This window comes from Vicugna pacos, unplaced genomic scaffold, assembly GCF_048564905.1.
Source record: "Vicugna pacos unplaced genomic scaffold, VicPac4 scaffold_19, whole genome shotgun sequence".
Taxonomy (NCBI): domain Eukaryota; kingdom Metazoa; phylum Chordata; class Mammalia; order Artiodactyla; family Camelidae; genus Vicugna; species Vicugna pacos.
The window spans coordinates 37,399,952-37,421,460 of record NW_027328740.1 but is presented as its reverse complement, the minus strand read 5'-3'; the positions used below and the strand labels follow the sequence as shown (position 1 = coordinate 37,421,460).

Genomic DNA, 21,509 nt, shown 5'->3' with positions numbered 1-21,509 from the left:
TGGGGATGGCAGTTAGCGGTTGGATTCCAGGTGGAATGTTGGTGTGTACCGCGAGGCTTGTTGTGGCTGGTGGATCCTAGGTAACCGGGCAGAGTTCTGTGGGTGGATCAGTGTGATGGAGGGTCTGCCTCCCTCTGTGGAGCTTGGCTTAAGTCTTTGGTCCGGGAAGCTGTGTAAGTTCGAGATACTGTTGCTGCCCTATGGCCTGTGTTCACGGGTCAGTTTCAGAAACTTTAAGAGCAGACAGTGGAAGAAATGCCTGTCATCATCTCACTGGTGATTCTCCGAGGTACTTTCAGAATTGCCCAATCCTTTAGAATTTGACTTTATAGGAGACACGAAGTGAATCTGGCAGAAAAGATATATGCACGGATTGAGGAGAGATGCGATCTCATTGATGAGATTTGTTTTGCTACAATGAATAATACTGGCATGGAAACAGCTGTAGAGAATACCAAGCTTGGAAGACATTCATGGACATATTGAGCCTCGTTGATACTGTCATTAACATGTGGAATGTGAACGTGCACTTGAGGAAGGTACTTATTTCTCTGCTCCAAGTACGTGTCCAAGATTTCTTCCATCCAAAACATAAGAGAAGATAGAAATGATAGAAGCTCTCATGTTCTTCGAAGTTGTCTTGAAATTCCAAACGTTCCACGGGGCATTTACAAACCACTCAGACGACCAAGCACCAAGCCCTGCTAAGCCTTTTCCCAGGGTTGTTCCTTGCTCTCAAGCACTTGCTTTTCCCTCCCCTTCACTCAGTTATACATTTCAGAGAATCAGCCCTTGAACTGCATTGAAGCCAGTAGGAGCACAGGAAGACCCTCCTAGATTCAGAGTTCCTCCACCTTCACATTCTGTGCACAACAGTGAACTCCTCCATGGTCAACTACTCTGGACTAAAATAGGTTGGTTTGAATTCTTAGCTCACACTGTGAAATGATGACCCTCCCCCAGGTTCAGATCATGCTGGGGTTATATCTACTTTGGTGTGAACGGTGTTTTGTAAGTGAGTGGATTCTTTGCCTGAATTTGAATATTTATTTATCCTCAGTTTTTCAAAATAGTATTTGTAACTATTATAATTCTGTTATTGAAATGAAGTGTAATTGTTGGCATAGATATGTAGTGACACATTTTTTGTGGACCATTTTTCCCTTCAGGCATGTACCGGGTGCAAATATGTGGTTGCCATATTTGTCAGGTTTAATTGTGTTTCTCAACATAATTGGATGATTAAACATTCTCATCTTTCATAGAAGAGCAGATGATACTCAATAGCCTAGCAAAACTTTTGCAGTGTTCTCGTATCTATAATGTCTCTAAGTGCTATTGAAACCAAGCCTATATAAAAATACATTGTTTGGATTTCTTTGTGCTTTCCTAAATAGTAATGTTGCCCCTTGAATCGCCAACATTGACCAGTATGTGCCATTATTAGGAAAGGGCACCACATGAACAATGGAAACCCATGGTTGTGGTTGTTAATGATTCTAAGAATTATTTCATTTTTTTTCTTAGTGTTGGAAGCACCAAGAGAAAAGTGTTGACCTGCCTCCTTCATGACTTTTGGCTGCTAATTTATATTTTCTGTGTATTTTTCTTATTTGGGTATTTCAAGCTGATACCTAAATATGGCAACTCTGTCTTGTAGTTAGATTTAGTATATTTCTAAAATTATCTTTATTTTGATACACTTCCCATAGTATGTAATTCAATTCTGTTAACTATTTGAAAGTCTGCAATGGAGGTATGTACACATTGTCAGACTTGGAATCTTCGAAAACATCCTTCCACAATTGATATAGAGAAAAATATCTAAACAAGGATCAAGTGTCTGTGAGTTATGTCTAAATTGTGTTAATTTATCTATGCCAAACTGGCAGAGTACCAGTGCAAACTTCGCTCACTCTCTCCCATATATACAGCAAGATAAACATCCACTCTCCCAGCCCTTGGCTCAGGATCCCTGCTGAATAATGGCCAAACATCTCTTACTTCAAAAGTCAGAAAGAATTCTCACATAACCTGGAAAGAGTAGAAGGCAAAGTAGAGATTGGAAATCAGTACAGGTCCTGACCTTTGGTGAAGGAACAGTAAAGGGGAAACTGTGTTTTACTGGGATGCACACTCTAAAGTGGACAGGTCATTTAAGATGGAAGACGATGCGCAGAGGGTTAAAAGAGTGCATAGTGGACGTTTGATTGACATAACTGAAAGCAATAATCACAAAATTTCTCTGCAATTGATTCCCAGACCAAGACTGCATCTGCCAGTTTTGAGCTAGGAGTGCCTGTGGAATCTGTGTGTTAGGGGTGTGGCTGATGTCACAAATTTATTCCCAGGGGTTTGGAGTTTGTTTTGGGCTGTGGTTGGTACTATCTAGAGAACAGATCTGCCTGGGTCCTCTCTTAATATTAAATCTGCTGGCATACGTGTTGTGGATTAGCTTAGTAACCCAGGGACTTTGTCACAGTCTTTTCACATCCACAGTATAATTGCTCATTTTCTCCATAAAGGAGAAATGGTCTCAATCAGAGCCATCTTTATCTGGTTTCTAGAATCCAGGGCAATTTAGTGTTGAAATAAGATTCTATAGCCAAAAGATCTGCAACTTTCATAGGCAGGATTGAAATTTCTTATTGTCCAAAGCAGAGGTTTTTGAAATGCTCCATGCTTGCCTTTGAGTTCCCATGCCTTATTGACAAAAGTTCTTGGAGCAGAGATCTGATGAAAAATAGGAGAATTTGAAACCTTTCCATCAACCTTGCCTACCACATGCTAATGAAACTATAGTTGTGGTGCTGACCCAGTACTACACTAAGGACCCAATTGTGGCACTGCAGGATTGTTTCAGCAGGTTCTAATGCGTGACATCATTAGATTTGTTTCCACTTTTATTTTTGTTTGCAGAGAACCTGAGGGAACCCACTATAAAATTTTGACTTTTCCGTGGCAACAGTGAGGACGAATGCACTTTCATGAGTGTGTATTGGAACAATTCCCTCTCCACATATCCAGCCTGCAGCCCAGAAACCATTTGGAAACCTCTATTCCAGCAAAAATTAGTAGTCCCAGCACTGTCAGAGCTATGATAAACATTTAACCAAAATGACACTCTGCTAACTTTACTAGAATAGGTTATATTCACCACAACAAAAACCGCAGTACCAATCATAGATATAACAGGCAACAGACACAGAAGGAATGCATGGCATCATTACATACCAAAAACAATCCTCACAGCATTAAAACTAAATGTGCACAGAAATGATTTCACTTACAAAAGCTGTTCAAGTCTATAATAGATAACTGATAATCCTTAACCCATAGCGATAGAGAGATATAATAAAGTTAAAAGAACTATTCCAAATTTTCAAAAAACAGGAGTCTCCTGAAAGAACATCCAATGTATTAGACCCCCAAAATTTAATAGAACATGACTTGAAAAGGGAGGACATAAAAACATTGAAGGAAATCTTGAGTCTATGAATACAAATGCAGGCTAGTATAAATGGAAAGAGAAACACTTTAGATGAGCCAAATATAATCAGAAAACTCAATGGTGAGAATAGCTAAGCTAAAGACAGTCCAAATCGGACTAGATAATGCACAGGAACAAATAAATGACTTAGAAAACAGGATAACCGCAATCACTCAGTCAGAACACGACATAGAAAAGCTAGTGAAAACCAATGCAAGCAATGCAAATGAAATCTGGGATAAGAGAAAACATACCAGTGTATGACTCATAGGGATCCCACATGGAAAAGAATAAAGACAAATGGTTTGAAAAGGTATTTGAAGAAATCAGACTGAAATTTTCTTAAACCAAATATAGAACCGGCTATCTCAACACAACAAGCACAGAGCGTCCAAGCATAACGAACCCCAGTAGGCCTACAACAATATATATTCTAATTTAAATGGCAAAAATTGATAATAAGGAAATGATTCTAATTGCACCAAAATAGAAACAAGTGTATTGCAAGAGAACTTTTTAATGTCTTCAGCTGATTTCTCAACAGATAGATTGGTATTTTTTTCTTCCCTCTTTCCTTTTGTGTTGATCTCTATTCCAAGAACTGATGAAAGGCAGATTCCTTCAGTCTAAACAAGATGAATGGGCAGATTCTAAAAGTGTTCAAGTTCTTGGAAGAGGTCATCAGAATCAACACATCTCAAGGGGCTTTTTCAGACAATACAAGAGACCATGCACCAAGCCCTGTTTATCCTTTTCCCAGGAGTGGGCCAATGTATTAAGACTTGCTGTTCCTTCACACTAAACCAGCCATGCAGGTATACCCTCAGTCTGCTACTGCAGGAGAATTAGATCCAGGTCCAATTTTACCAATACTGTAGGGAGAACCTGAGCCTGCTACTGCAGGAGACACAGCACTGTGTCCCATTTCACCAATCTTTCAAGGAGACCCTAAGCCTACTCCTGCAGGAGACTGAGAGCCGAATCACATTCCACCAGCTGCATAGGAAGAACATCATGCCTTCACTTGCAATGGATCCAGGAATGTGTCCAATTACACTAGCCTTGTAGGGAGACCTTGAGCCTGTTTCTGCAGGAGAAACAGATCTCTGTCATTTTCCACCATCCCTCCAGGAAGATGCAGGGCCTCCTCCTGCAGGAGACTCAGGAATTGGTCCAATTTCACCAGTCCTGCAGGAAGACTCTGAGCCAATTCCTGCAGGAGACCCAGGACTGGGTCCCATTCCATCAATCATGCACTAAGACCTTGAAGTGGGTCCAATTCCACTAGCCTTGCTGGGTGACCCACAAGCCTGATCCTGCAGGAAAATTAGAGATATGTCATATTCCAGAAGCCCTGCAGGAAGACTGAAAGCCTGCTTCTGCAGGAGACCCAGGAATAGGTCCAAATACGCCAGCCTTGCTGGGAGAGCACAAACCTTATCCTGCAGGTGATACACAGTGAGGTACAATTCCAACAGCCCTGCAGGGATATCCTGAGGCCACTTCGGCAGGAAACACATGACTGGGTCACATTCCAATACCCCAGAAGGGAGACCGTGAGCCTGCTACTCCAGGAAACCCAGAACTTAGTCCCATTCCACCAAACCTGCAGTCAAACACTAAGACTGTATCTGCAGAAAACACAGTGCGGGTCACATAACACCAGCCCTGTAGTGAGACTGCAAACCTGCTCCTGGGGGAGACCAAGCCATTCACAGAGAATATGAGCCAGCTCCTGCAGAAGAACAAGAGTTGTGTGACATTCTACCAGCTCTGCAGGTAATCCATAGGCTTGCTCCTGCAGGAGACAGACATCCCAGTCCAATTCCATCAGCCTCTCCAGGGAGAACCCCAGCCTCCTCCTGCAGGAGAGCCAGAACTAGATCCCATTCCACCAACCCTGCATGGAAACACTGAGCTTGCTCCTGCAGCATACCCACAGCCAAGTCATATTCAACAAACCCTCCAGGGAGACACTGAGCCTGCAATTGTAAGAGACCCAGGACTGGGACCAATTCCAACAGCTCTCCAGGGAATCCCTCACCTGCTCCCATAGGAGACTAAGAGCCATCAGTTCTGGTGGGGTCCCTGAGCCTGCATCTGCAGAAGAACCACAGGGTGGAGTCACATTCCACCAGCCCTGCAAAGAGAACAGAACCTGCTACTGCAGGAGACACAGGACTAGGTCCCATCCCACCAACCTTGCAGGGATACCCTGAGCCTTGGACCAAGGAATGGGACAAATTCTGCTAACCTTCTAGGGAGACCATGAGCTTCTCCTGCAAGAGAACCAGAGATGGGTCATATTACAGTATTCTTCCAGGAAGACCCAAGACCTGCTCCTGCAGGAGATGCAAGAACAGGCCCAATTCCACCAACCTGAAGGCAGAGTCCAAATCTGTTCTGGCAGGTGACCTAGAGAAGGGGCCCATTCCACCAGCCCTGCAGGGAGACTCTGAGCCTACTACTACAGGAGACCCAGGAATGGGTCCCACTAAACCAACCCTGAAGGGAGACACAGAATCTAAACTTGCAGGAACCACAGAGCCAGGACACATTTAATCAGCCCTGTAGTGATCCCTGAGCTGGGACCAATTACACTATCCTTGCAAGGAGACTCTGTGCCTACTCCTGAAGCAGAACCAGTGATGGGTCATGTTCCAACAGCCCTGCAGGAAGACCTGGAGCTGCTTCTGCAGAAGACTCAGGATAGGGTCTGATTCCACCATCCCAGCAGTGAGAAAACTAGCCTGCTCCTGCAAGTGACCAAGGTCTGAGTCATATTCAACTAGCCATGCAGGAAGGACATAAGCCTGCTGTTGCAGGAAACTCAGAAACATGTGCCATTCCAGCAACACTGCAAGGAGACTCTGAGCCTGCCCCTGCAGGAAACAGAAACCCAGTCACATTCCACAAGCCCTACAGGGATACCAGAGCCTGCACATGCAGGAGACCCAGGCCTGGGACCAATTCTACCAACCCTGTGGAAAGACCCTGAATCAGCTCTAGCATTAGACTAAGAGCCATGTCACATTCCACCAGCCCTACAGGTAATTTATCAGCCTGCAACCTACACCTTCAAAAGACCCAAGAATTGGACCAATTCCAATGGCACTGCAGGGAGACCATGAGCCATGTCCAATTCCAGTAGCCCTTCAGGAAGGTCCCAAGCCTACTCCTGCAGGAGAACCTGAGATTCGTCATGTTGCAACATGAGCCTGCTCCTCCAGGAGACCCAGGACTATGTCCCATCCACCAGCCCTGCAGGGAAACCCTGAGTCTGTCCCTTCAGGAGAACCACAACTGGGTCACATTTCACTAGCAATGCAGGGAGACTTAGAGCCTACACCTTCAAGACACCCAAGAATTGCAACAATTCCAGCAGCACTGCAGGGACACCATTAGCCAGGTCCAATTCCACTAGCCCTGCATGTAGACCCCGAGCATGCTCCTGTAGGAGACCCAGCACTGGGTCTCATTCCACAAGGCTTGCAGGGAGAAACTCTTCCTGTTTCTGCAAGAGACCAACAGCTGAGTCACATTTCACCAGCCCTGAAGGGAGACCCCAGTACTGCACCTGCAAAGGACCTAAGACTGGAACAAAATCGACTAGCCCTGTAGGGGGACCCTGAGCCTGCTTCTGAAAGAGAATCAGAGATGGGTCATATTCCAATAACCCAGCAGGGACAGTCCAAGCCTGCTTCTGCAGGAGTTATAGAGCAGGGTGAAATTGCAAAACCTTGCAGGGACACCCTGAATCTGCTGCTGCAGGAGAAAAATGATGGGGTCTCATTCCACAAGCCTTACAAGGATACCCTGAGCCTGGTCTTGCATGAGATCCTGAGATGGCTCCTTCAGGAGACCCAGGACTGTGTCCCATTCTAACAACCCTGCTGGGGAACCCGAGCCTGCACCTGCAATACACACAGGACCGTGTCACATCCCACCAGCTCTGCAGACTGTAGGACTAGCCCTACAGGTGACCTAGAGCCAGGTTACATTACCAGTCCTGCAGGGAGACCCTGAGCCTGATTTTGTAGCTCCTCCTGCACCAACACACATACTTCTATGAGGCCCAGAGCCAATTCAGGCATCACCACCCCTACAGGCTGAGATGTCTCTGCAACCACCAACACTGTCATCTAATTCTAAGAATCAACCCACTCCCAGACCCGAACTTTACGTCCCTTCTCCTGGCATCATTTTTGTTTCTTTTTTCTGTCATTTCCTTGTTTTCTTTCATGTCATTTAGAGTACCATCTATTTTTATATTTTAAGCTTACCATAATAAAATTTAGATGTTTTTTCCATTTTAAATTGTGCAATTCAGGAGCAGTAAGTGCATTCACAATGCTGTGTAACCATCGTCACTGTCTAGTTTCAGACTGTTTCTTTCCTCAAAATAAAACCCCGTATCTAAAGCACACATTCTCTTTTCTCCCTCCCCCAACCCCTGACAAGCTCTAATCCTCTTTCTCTCTGTGTGTCTTTCCCTACACTGGATGTTCCCTATCAATGAAATCATACAAAAGATGGCTGTTTGTGTCTGCTCTCATATTTTAACAAGGGATTGGTGTTTTTTTTTCACTTGAAGTAGCATTTTGGTTATTTCAAAGGGAAATACAGGTGGATTAAAGATGAGATGTACAAAATGAATATTTTTAGTAACTATGTGCATAATCTCGAGATAGGCACTGCTATTCTTTGTGTGAAACCAGAGCCAGGAGGGAGATGCTTAGCTCTTCCTGTGGCAAAACATAACCTAACAAAATAAAAAAATAATAATAATAATCAAAATCCATGAAAGACAAACCACAACATGGAAATATCATTTTTCATAACCTAAAGTCAGAGAAAGGTTTCACATCCCTGTGGTCCAAAAGTATCTTGAAACACTGTGTTCTAAACAGAAACAGAACAAACACATGCAATTCCAACAAGAGGCAATGCAGGTGGCCAGTGTATATTAGAGATGCTCGACCTCGCAAGTGAGAATGCAAGATGTTCACACTTCGGAGACAGCATTGGTCAATATCACACTGGCAGGCCTTTAGCCTGGTGACAACCAGCTCTAGTGACAACATGAGGAGACAGAGGCCACAGTAGATCCCCTGGAGGGAAGAGTGAGCAGACTATCCTCTCTGGGAGAACAGTATGCAGGATGCATCACAGATCCACAAGTGCACCACTTTTCGAGCAGTGCTAATGCTTACCGTTGATCATACTAAAATTCTTGCACAATTTTTCAAAGATGTCTTTTCAAGGATGTTCATCACAGTCCTGTTTAAACTACTAGGGAAATGGAAGCAACACTAATGTTCATGGAGAGGGGGTAGGATTCATCAGTTCTGGTTCAGATGGAGGAATGATTGTTGTGCAGCTGGAAAAATGAGTGCTAGGTCTTTACCTGATGTCAAGGAAGCCCTCAGTTTGGATGCCTGTTAATCCATCATCTACATCCAAGATGCCATCTCTATGACCACATATGTGTCAAATCATCATAGATGTAAATGAATCTTGTGGTGTGTGAGAGACAGAGGCAGAGAGAATGAGAGAGATAGAGACTGAGAGATGGTCACCAAACCATTAATGACGGTCACTTCTGGGAGTGGGATTTGCAAATCTCTGCACTTTTCCTTTAGGCAACATTTCAAGCGTTTATAATGTATCTATGTTGCTTTACTAATTCTAAGGTATTAAAAGCATATGTTACTTGAGATTCATTCATATTTCACCTATAGAATAAAGTTTATTATTTTTATTTTAAAATATTTGTTACAAGTACAATCAGCATTTATGAGAGTAAAATGATAAATTCTAAAGAATTAAGAATCAGATAAAGAACAAAACCTTTTGGTGACTCAGACACAGGCCAGCTATTTGGCAGTAAATGGCAGGGTGGGACAGGTTTCTCCAGAAGGTTGTGTATGTTCTGAATCAGCATCCAATAGAGGCAAGGAAAAATTACAAGACATGTACGCTGAAAACTACAACAGCTTGTTAAGAGTAATTAAGAAAGACCTAGCCCTATTTTAAAATTTGAAGGAGCCAAAATGGCAGAGTAGACAGACTCACAGCTTGACCTCTCCCACAAATACGCAAAGAATTACATCTACAAAAACATTGAATTGCACAGAAACCTCCTGAACTCTGGTAGAGTGTCTCTTATTTTGAAATACAGGAAGATTCTCACAAAATATGGCAAGGAGTAAAAAGAGAAAAGAAAAATTCAGTGCAGAACTGATCCTGCAGGGAAAGAGTAGCATAGGAAGAAAGGCACACTCACACTGGGACACAACCTCTCTAGCTGGGAGATCAGCTAGGAAAGAAGCAGAGCTTCCAAGGTTTGGAGGAGACAGTGGCAACTGCATGGCAGGCAGACCTGGGGAAAACTGACACAGAGGGTCCCTGTGATGACCAGCCCTAGACATGAGCTAGCAGGGATGAGCCAGAACTGGCTACTGGAGTCAGTGAAGAGCCCAGGCAGAGGGCTGGGTCACACTGCAGAGAGGCAGCCTCAGGAAACTAGAGGGCAGTGTGAGCTCTGGCTGTGTGTGTGTGTGTGGAACAGAACAGACTGAAACTCTCATAAAAAAGCACCAATGTTGGTATAATGGGGGAGGAATGAAACACAGCTGTGCCAAAGTCACTTTCTCCACTTGGCTCCATTGTTGGTGTGTTCTCATGAGAAGAGAAATGGGGCTTGGTGATAGCCAACACTGCTGCACAAAGGCAGAGCTGAATGTTGACTCCATACCCTGTGCCATTGCAACTTCACAGGCAGGACTGAGATTTGTTTACAGCCCCAGGCAGAGAGGGTGGATTTGCTGTATCTGGTCACTTTGTGGATCCACACCTCTGAGACTTACAAGCAGTGAGTGGAGTTCTGACTCAAGAAGGGTGGCCAGTGAGGGTATTTACAACAGGGTGGTGTATGGTTCCATATGTGGGTGCGGGATTGGGGTTTGAGGTGAACCTGTAGTGGACCACAAATTCATGTGTGTGACTGCACACTTGCTAAGGCAGGTCCAAGGGACTGACACTGCTGGATCTGCACTGATGTTTCCTGGGGCTCAGAACCTGAGGGGCACCAGAGTAGGTGGCTGACATTCCCATAGCTAAGGCAGGGATAAAGCCAACATCAACAAATAGTACTTTGTAAGTCTGCATAACAAGTGACAGGCAACACCACAGAGAGAACTCCCCAGTGAACATCTTCTGCCTATTCTTCTTCACAACTGAATTGCTCCAACCCTGCCTACTACATATCACAGCTCAGAAACGGGTCTAAAAGAAATACATAGAGCCAGAGAAATATAAGTAAAATAAAGAAGCCGAGGAACCACTTTCAATTAAAAGAACAAGAGAAATCCCCTGAAAGAACAATCAGTAAAATAGACTTTGATAGTCTACTAGATTTCAAAAAGGAAATGATCAACTCACTGAAAGAACTAAAAGAGACTATCAATAGAGACAGAAAACTTTAAAAAGAAAATTTAAACTATAAAGAAGAGCTAGTTAAAAATAGAAAATTCAACTACAGGCAATCAAAAGAAGACTAGATAATGCAGAGGAATGAATAAATGACTTAGGAGACAAGATAAAAGAAATAACCCAAAAAGAACAGCAGACAGAAAAGTCAATAAAAACCAATTAAAGCAAGATAATATAAAGTGTGCCAGCCTATGCATAATGGTGAGTCCCAGAAGGAGAAGAAAGAGAAAGTGGGATTGAAAAGATAGTTAAAGAAATCATGACTGAAAACTTTCCAAACCTTAAGAAGGAAAGAATTATCCAAGTACAGGAGGCACAGAGGGTCCCAAACAAGGAGAAACCAAACAGACCTACACCAAGACATACTATAGTTAAAATGGTTAAAGTAAAATAAAATATTCTAAAGGCAGTGAGAGAAAAACAAAGTGTTTGTTACAAGGGAGTCCCATAAGCATTCAGCTGATTTCACTACCTAAAATCTTCTGGCCAGAAGGGAGTGGCAAGATGTATTCAAAGTCCTGAATAAGAAAAAGGCTGCAAACTAGGATATTCTATCTAGAAAGACTATCCTTTAGAACAGAAAGAGAGAAAGATTTTCACAGACAAGCAAAAACTAAAAGAATTCAGCAGTACTAAATCTATGCTAAAAAACAATTTGAAAGTTCTAATCTAAATAAAAAATAAACAGGAAGCTATAGAAATTAAGAAACCATAATTGGAAATGCGATAAATACAGTGAGTTGCAAGGGAAAACATGAGGATATAAATAAGTCAGTAAGTCAATAAAGAAAACAAGAAGGCAAACAAGAAAGAGAGAATAGCAAAATCATGAAAGGTGGAAGAGGAGAGCAAGAGAATATATATTTTTTTCTCTTTTTTTTCCTTTTTTCTCTTTGTCTTCTTTCTTTTTAGGATGCACTTGAGCCCACATGACTATCAACTAAAACCAAACAGATGAAGTAAGGGGTTACCATACTTGAATGACAAAGTAACCACAAATCAGAAGTATATATTAGAGTCATAAAACCCAAAAAGAAACCAAGCTAATAGAAAAGGAATTTATCAAACCACAAAAAAAAAATAATTAAAAGAAAGAAACAAATAATTACCAAAATCAACTGGAAAACAAATTTCAAAATGGCAATAAACCCACATCTATAAAATAGCTACTATAAATGTCAATGGACTAAATGTTCCAATCAAAAGAAAAAGAGTGAAGGAGGAGGAAAGATGGTGGAATAAAAAGGATGCTCAGAGCTCACCCTCTCCCACAAATTCACCAAGAGTGACATCAACAGACACACCCACCACCCAGAACACCTGCTGAACTTTGACAGAATATTGACTTCTTCAAAAGATAAAATTTTCCACAAATCTGGTGGGAGAACAGGAGAAAAGAAGAAAAAGGAAAATAGTTCTGGACCATTCCAATGGGGAGGGAGCTGCAAAGGAGGAATAGCATTAATACACTGGGTCTCTCCAACTCCATTGGCCAGTTCAGCAGGATGGAGATGGAACCTCACAGGCTCAGATCTGTATAGAATAGACTTTGACTGACAGAAATAAGTTAATGGGGCACAAAGGGTCCCAACGATCCCCAGCCCTAGATGCGAACCAGCAGGTGTGGGATGGGACAGGCTGTCTGAGTTGAGCAGAGGACTTGGGCTGACTCTACAGAGGAAAACTTGGGGGACTGCAATGTTCTGTGTGCCATGGCTGGGAGAGTATACAGAATAGCCTGGGTCCCCCATAAAATACAAAAAAAAAAAAGGCAGAAAACACTGCTGGTGTGCCCTGGGAGGAAGGGTAGCCATAGCCTTTGTGTCCGCAGACCCACAGTGCCATTATTGGAGACTTCTTGGGAGAAGAGAGTCAAGGCTCAGCCATAGCCACTATATTTTCTGGTGCATGGTTCCCAGGTAGAGGAGGGGTCAAAACCCAAATCCCTACCTAGGGGCTCCACAATCTCATAGGTGGGAATGAGATTTGTTTACAGTCCCAAGAAGAAGGGACCATTACACACCGATGCCTCTCTGAGTTGGCTCTTCTAAGACAAATGCACAAGAAGCAGTGTTCTGGAACAGAGCAGGGGTGAGGGCTAGTGCAGCTGTTTCCTCTGAGTCCACCTACAAAGCATGGACCTAATGCGGCAGGGGAGCTACCTGCCAACTACCTTGCACAAGTGTGGTCCTGGGACCAGGCATCTGGTGGGGGGTGCAGACCACCCATTTACAGATGCTGGGACACAGACCAGGGGCACGACTAGACGGCCTCTGGAACCAGCAAGTGGAGTTTTCACAGCAGGATATGGGCAGGAGTGTGACAACCACAGGAAAAAAAGGAGCTCCTGCTCAATAGCCAGGGCAGATTCAGGCCACCAGAACACCAGCCACACCACCAACAAAGGGGATAACAGGCAAAAGGCGTGGAAGGAAGACTTGGCAACCACCCATAGTTAAAAATAACCTTATGACAAAATTATTAAGAGTGTATATTCTTGCAGAAAGGCCAAGATAGTGGAGTAGAAGGATGCTTGTATCTTATCCTCTCCAATAAATTCACCAAGACTGACATTCACAGACACACCCATCCACTCAGGACATCTGCTGAGCTTTGATAAAACATTGCCATCTTCAAAAGACAAAATGTGCCACCAATCTGGTAGGAGAAAAGGCAAAAAGAAGGAAGAAAATGCAAAATGGCTTGGGGTTGGTCCTTTGAAGAGGGAGCAGCAAAGGAGGGATAGTGCTGGTTGACTGGGTCTCCCTCTTTCCAACGGAGAGGTCAGCAGGATGGACAGGGAACCTCTGAGGCCCAGATGTGTACAGAACCACCCTTGACTGACAGAATTAAGTTAAATGGGCACAAAGTGTGACAACAACCCCCAAACCTAGAAGTGAATCAGGGATGGGAAGGGACAGGCTGCTGGATCCAGGCAGACTCTGGATGACTGTACATAGGTAACCCTGGGGGACTGCAGTGTGCTGTGGACATCTGCTTGGATTGTATACAGGTCAGAACAGCCTGGGCCTCCCATAAAATAAGAAAAAAAATAAAGCAAAGCAATATTGCTGGCTTGCCTGAGGGAAGGGGTGTTTCGTCCTTTGTTTCTGCTGACTCATGGCAACATAACTGGTGATTTCTCAGAATAAGAGAGATGAGGCTCAGCCACAGCCATCATACCCACCCAGGCAGACATGGGGTTGAAACCTGAATATGTACCTGGCAGTTCTGCAACCTCATAGGTGGGACTGAGACTTGTTTACATCCCCAGACATATAGGAAGTTTCTGTCCTGGTGCCTCTACGAACTCACACCTCTAAGACAAATGAACAAGGAGCAAACTTCTGGCAAAGAGCAGGGACTAGGGCTGGTGTGGCCATTTGCCTCAAGCCCACCCACAGAGTGTGGAACAGATGTGGAGTGGGGACTTGCACTGAATATGGGAGCAACCAACCCAACTATTGTGGAGGACTGCTGCACCTGGACACGGCATTGGGAAGGGGCACAACCTGCCCACCTACCATGCAGGAGTGCAGCACCAAGATGCAGCACTGGGAGGAGATGTGACATGTCTACCTACAGGCACTGGGAGCAGCACAGACCAAGGGTGTGACCAGAGGGTCTCTGTAAACAATGAGCTGAGTTCATGAAGCAAGGCAAGGGCAGGAGCTGTGACAACCACAAAACAAAGAGGAGTCCCCATTCAATAGCCAGGGTAGGCTCTGGTTAACAGGTTAATGGCCACATCATTAACCAAAGGGATAACAGAGAAAAGGCACAGAAGTAAGACTTGGTAACCACACATATTTAAGAAGGACCTCTTGATAAAATTACTAAGGGCACACAGTCTCCACGGGAACATACTCTTTTCTTTTTCTGTTCCATTTTCTTTTACTTTTTAAATGTTACTTCTTAAATAATTTTTATATTTCTATTTTTAATCCCTTTTAAAATTTTCTTTTAAAATACTTTTATTATTATCTTTCAATTTGTCTAATTTCATTTTTATCCTTGTTTTTTTCTTCTGTTGTGATTATACTCTGTTGTCAAATATTTTTTCTTCCTTTAATATTTTAAAAATTCATCCCAACTCAATTGTTATCTTGTTTCAATATGTTCTTCTGTTATTGATTATACTGCTTTTAAAACTAATTTCTTTGTGCTTAGTTTTATTTCTGCATCCATTTTATATAAATAAGTAAACTCTTAAAAGACCACAGTAGATAACTGATACTCCATAAGCCATAGTGCCAGAGAGATATAAGCAAGATAAAAAAGCAGAGCAACCTGTCTCAATTAAAAGAACAAGATAAACCCCCTGAAAGAACAATCAATGAAATAGACATTGATAGTCTACTAGATGATTTCAAAAAAGGAGTGATCAAAGTACTGAAGAAACTAAAAGAGATTGTGTATAGAGACAGAGAATATGTCAAATAACGAAATTGAAACTCTAAAGAGGAGCCAGTGAAAATTGGAAAACTCATTTGCTGAGATGAGAGTTGAGGTAAAGGATGTAAAATGTAGGCTGGATAATTGAGAGGAATGAATATGTGACTTAGAAGACAGGACAACAAAACAGCTGAGAGACAACAAATAAAAACCAATGAAAGCAATATAAGGGACCTATGGAATAACATAAAGCATGCCAACCTACTCATAATGGGGGTCTCAGAAGGAGAAGAAAGAACAAAGGAGATTGAAAAGATATTTGAAGGAATCATGACTGAAAACTTCCCAAACCTAAAGAAGGAATCAGATATCCAAGTACCGGAAACACAGAGCGTCCCAAACAAGGAGGACCCAAACAGACCCACACCAAGACATATTACAATCAGGATGACCAGGGTTGAGAATGGGAAATGATTCTAAAGGCAGCAAGAGAAAAACAAAGAATGAGATACAAGGGAACCCCCATAAGACTTTCAGCTGATTTCTCTACAAAAACAGTAAAGGCCAGAAGGGAGAAGCAAGGTATATTCAAAGTCCTGAATGAAAAAATGATGCAGCCTAGGATACTTTATCCAGCAAGGGTATCCTTTAGAATAGAAGGAGAGATAAAGAACTTCACAGACAAGCAAAAACTAAAAGAAGTTAGCAACACTAAACCTATGCTAAAGGAAATATTGAAAGACCTACTCTAAATAGAAAAGAAGCAGGATGCTGCAAAAAGGAGAAAACCATAATTGGAAAGGTGATTGCTACAATGAATTACAACAGAATAAACATGAAATCATAAAAGAGGGCATCTAAATCATTAAGGGTGGGAGAGGCGAGCAAGAAAATATACAGGTTTCTCTCTCTCTCTCTTTCTCTCTGTCTCTCTCTCTTTTTTGTTCTTGGTAGGATGGGTTTGAGCTTATATTACTATCTGTTTAAAACAAACAGATATAGTAATGGGTTTATATATGTACAAAGTAGGTTAACCACAAGCCAAAAAGTTACAATAGAGTCACAAAACTAAAAAGACACCAAGATAATAAAAAGGAAAATTATCAAACCACAAAAAGAAAAAGTAAGGAACAAAGAGGAAATACAAAATGAACTGCAAAACAAAGTTCAAAGTGTAATAAACACATTTCTATCAATAATTAATATAAATGTCAGTGGACTAAATGCTTTAATCAAAGGACATAGAGTGCAGAGTGGATAATAAAGCAAGTATCTACAATACGCTGTATAGAAGAAACCCACGTTAGGGAGAAGGACACACATAGATTGAAAGTGAGAGGATTGAAAAAGATATTCCACACAAATGGAAATGACCAGAAAGCAGGAATATCAACAGTGATTTCAAATAAAATAGACTTTAAAACAAAGATTATAAAGAAAGATTAAGAAGGACATTTTATAATGATTACAGGAGTCATAGATGAAGATATTTCACTCATTAACATATATGAACACAACATAGGAGCACCTAAATACATAACAGATAACAAGAAAATACTAACAGATAAAAAGGGAAAATTTGATCGGAACACAATCACAGTAGAAGACTTTAACAATCCATTAACATCACTGGACAGATATTCCATACATAAAATTAATAAGACAACATAGAAATTAAATGATACAATAGAACAATTTGTCTTGGGTAATATTTTCAGAACATTATATTTCCCTAAAATAGAACATACATTCTTCTCAAGTGCACATACCACATTTTCTAGGATAGATAATATACTTTGTCACAAAAGAAGTATTAACAATTTGAAGAAGATAGAAAATATTTGAAGCAACTTTTTCTGACCACAATACCATGAAACTAGAAATGAACTACAGAAAAATAAAGGAGAAATAAATGACAGTATGGAGGCTAAACAACATACTACTTTAAAAAAAAAATGGGTGGATGGTGAAATCAAAGAAGAAATAAAAAACACATTCAGACAAATGATGATGAAAACACAACCATACAGAACCTATGGGATCCAGAAAAGGCAGTGTTTAGAGGGAAGTTTATAGCGAGAGAATCAGGTCTACCTCAAAAACGAGGAACAACTGCAATAAACAATCAAACTTACCACCTAAAAGAATTAGAAAAAGAAGAGCAAAAATAACAAAAGTAAGCAGAAGGAAGGAAATAATAAAGATCAGGGAGGAAATAAATAAAATAGAGATATAAGAAACATTTGAAAAAAATCAAGCCAAGAGATGGTTTCTTGAAAGAGTAAACACAATTGACAAAATTATGTTCTATGCTGGAAATTGACACAACAATGCAAACTGACTATAACTCAATAAAATAAAAATTAAAAAAATAAATATATTAACAAAAGAAAAAAGAAAAGGTAGTTTCTACTCACCAGACTGGAGGAGGGGACTGCAACCCATGCGGGGTCACACCCCATGGGAAAGCCTGGGGTCAGGATCGGAGGAGCAGGGTGCTGTGGACATGATCTGTCACAGGGTTTCTGCAGGAGGGGAGTGTGAGGCATGTGAGCAGGCTGAGGACTGGCCATTTGAGTAAGTTCATGGGCTCTGTGGTGGAGGGGCTCCCCCAAGTTTCTGGACTTGACTCTGGGTGAGTTGGGCAGGTGGACAGTGGCTCAGTGTGAGTCCAAGTCCAGTGGAGGAGGTAGTGAGTTAGATCTAGAAGGACTCCTTCTGGGGTGGGAGGGCCCACAAGGGAGGCAGGAGGCCAAGTCCAGGTGACTGAGAACAGGGTGTGTCCTGCACAGGGCTGCAGGGCAGATGAAAGCATCCAGTCTACAGAAGGTGGAAACACGGTCCATACAAGGGCTCAGCTCAGATGTCACCTCCTCAGAGGAGCCTTCTCTGCCTGCACAGTCTACAGGGACAGCCTCCTCCAAGCACATCTCCCCAGCAGACACCTGCTCCATTTCCTGCATAGCATTCAGGACACGGGCCCCTGCTCCGTACCCAGCCATGGTTCCGCTGCCCTGAGGAAAAGCCCTCACAGGAGCCATAAAGCCCTACACGACCTGGGCCCCACCTCTCTGTCTCCTCTGGCACCACTGTCTCCACCTGGCCCTCTTCTCCTCCACTCCTGCACTCCTGACTTCCCCCAGCCTTATGTGCTCTCCAGAGCACAGGTCCCTCCTAACATGCTGTGTGTGCTCACTGTGTCTAATCCACTGCATGCCTCCCACCCAGGTCAGTAACCAGCACACAGTAGGGCTCAGTAAGTAGAGTATGAATGACTCTTACCATGACTGCTGGGAAGGCTTTTGTCTGTGGCCTACAGTGATCACACACCCGTCACACAATCTCTGAGGTCCTACTGTGTTGGGTGGGTTCCAGATACCGGGCACAGCAGGTATTGAAGCAGTCAGGTCTCCATCCTCATGCAGCAGACAGCCTGGTGGGGGACACAGAGAAAATTAAGTAAAATATATACAATGTCCGGAGGTGATATGTTCCATGGAGAAAAATAAGGTCAGGGAGGACATTTGAGCAGATTCCTGGAGGTGTTTAAGAAGCAGGGGGAGAGAGAGCCTGGCTGAAAGAGCAGCCATCCCAAAGGCCCTAAGGGCAAAGTGGGATGTATGTGGAGGGTCTTAGTTATCCGTGTGAGTTCTTAGTCCTGCCTTGAGTATGTATGTTGCTTTCATTTGTAAACCTTGATTTCACCTTAATAGCAAATTAACCTGCAACATCAGTCTGCATAATTTAGTCAACTCTGTTTCAGGTGTTGTGGGCACAATGGCAGGCTAATTACTTGGGTTGGTAAAGAATTACCAGCGTCTGAGAAGGGTTTAGGAAAGTTCAATAGGGACACTGCTATAGGCAACATCAGGCCACACAGGCAAGAGGTGCCTACACGAGAGCCAATGTTGAGTGTGTGGGGTCTGTTATTGGGGGGGTGCTGTGCACACAAGGAGGAGGGGGCTGCATGATCAATTCATGCACAGGTACCTTGTTGGTTGTGAGATCTGTCAGGGGCTTCTCTGAACAAAAGGCTTTACCAATTTAATAAAGGAAGGATGTGAGTTCTCTCTTCCTGGGGCAATGAGGTTTCATAGGGTAAACACACAGCAAGAGAAGATGTTTTATAGCTTGTGGAAATGCAGGTGTGCAAAGGGTCCTGCAGTGGGGAGTGGGAGGTAAGGGGCCACTGGGCTCTAGGCACAGAGAGCCCATGGGTGAGGGTGTATGACTCTGAAGAGTGCCTGCTGGCTTCACACCAGGGACTTTATGTGGAAAGAGGAGAATCTAGGTTATCGGCACGTGTCTACTCAGTGACCTCCCTAAGCCTAACTCTGTCAGGCACCAGGTGGCTATGAAATGAACATGAAGGTCCCCACCCTGAGGACCCCAATGAATGAACATCTTGATATCCTCAAGCCCCTTCCCCTGCACCACCGCCCCACCACATCTGGGTCTCAGGCTTTGACCCTGACATCAGTGGCATCTTCGTTCCCTACATCCAGCTCCTCTGGACATCTCTGTGATGAGCTGTTCCATGTCAGCAAGCCCCAAACTGAGCTCTGCCTTTACCCCATGTTTGCTTCCTTCCTGTGAAGCCCCTCGTGAAGGAGCCACCACTAGCAGGATCCTACAGCTCTGAGGCTCTGCCTTCCCCACCCCTCCGATGTCTCCCAGCCCATGATCCCCTATGGAGGTCCCTATTATCCTCTCCCTCCCACTTCATTCTTGGGATGCACACCAAATCCCTCTTCACAATCTCCCACAAGACAGGTCCAGGTCCACTTGGGGACACTGAGGTGACACAGGCGGATGTTGCTGGGAATGAAGAGCAGGATACTTTAGCAGAGGAGAGGAAAGGTCTCTAAATCCACCAGAACACACGCTAAAGTGGTGGCAAGACACCCATAAAGGGTGAGGCAGGCATCACACTGCAGCCCCGCCCTCTGCTCCCCCAGGGTGCCCTGTGTTTCCTGCTTTGGCCTAGGGGACTCCCCCCTCACTCTCTGTTAGAGGGGTGCCCATCCATTCATTCACACCCTCATTAACCATGTACATGGGTCCTGCTCAATGCCAGGCCTCAGCTAGATGACAGCTCATCCTTGGGGAGACAGCTCAGATCTTACCTCCTCCATGAAGCAGTTCTGGATTCCCATCCCCCCTGAAGCTCCTCTGGCCTCAATTGAGACCACTAGGGCTGTGACCACACTCTGATTACATCCCAAGTCTGTGATCTCTGTGAAAGCCCTGGGCCCAATGTAGAAAGAGACTCAGAAAAATGGGGCCAAAACGGGCTAAGAAAAATGTTACTAGTTCTCTATTACAGAGAAGGGCACTGAGCAGAGAGAGGGCAGTGTCCAACCAAAGCCACAGAGGAGGGTCTCAGTGAGCCCTCCCATGGCCCTGTTACTAGTTCTCTGTTACAGATGAGGACACTGAGCCACAGAGAGGGAGCAGAGCCCTGCTATAGCCTTGGCCCCACGACCTGTGTCCTTTATGACTAGCTCCATGCTGACAGCAGGGGTGTGGGCCTGGAATGGACGTTGAAAGAAGCCTGACCCCCAGGCCCCCTTCATACACAAAGTCAGTCTCAGGAACACCCCTCAAGACCTACCCTATACCCCTGGGATTGGGACCTGATTGCTGTTCCTGGAAGCTGTCTGGGCTTCCCTGTGAATTGCCCCAGGAGGTGCTTGGGACAGCCACAGGGCCCCTGAGGCTTCCTGTCCCCAGCTGAGCAGCTCTGGTCCCCTTGACTGTCCCTGGCCCAGGCCTGATTACACAACGTTTTGGCCGGGTAGCCAGCTGTGGAGATGAGGAAATGGGGGCAACATGCAGATACACGCAGAGGTTCAGGTATTCACTCAACAATCACTGATTCAGGCTTTGCAGTGTGGCTGGCCTGGGCCCAGGCCTGGGTGTCCAGTAGTGAATACAGTCAACCCCTTGAGCCTTCTGGGAAAGCAGTCCTCAGAGAAACGGGCCCTCAGTGCAACCACCCTGCTCCCCATGAACAATCACACTGAGATGAGGCTGCGGCCATGGGTCCCAGTGGAGGATGAAGGGAGGAGGAAAACCCAGAATGGGCACTTACCATGAGCCTGGACACTGGAACCAGATGACCTGGGCT

The 21,509-nt window shown here is 43.9% G+C and overlaps 1 long non-coding RNA gene across 1 annotated transcript in view; it reads right to left on the bottom strand.

Annotated features, from left to right (window-relative positions):
- The window catches only part of LOC140693382 (uncharacterized), a 61,677-nt gene that overhangs the window by 10,263 nt on the left and 29,905 nt on the right, over positions 1-21,509 (bottom strand). The window contains exons 14-15 of the long non-coding RNA XR_012069117.1: positions 18,662-18,812; positions 17,797-17,904 (exon numbers count right to left, since the gene is read on the bottom strand). This is a non-coding gene — a long non-coding RNA (uncharacterized lncRNA). The remainder of the gene's footprint in view (positions 1-17,796; positions 17,905-18,661; positions 18,813-21,509) is intronic.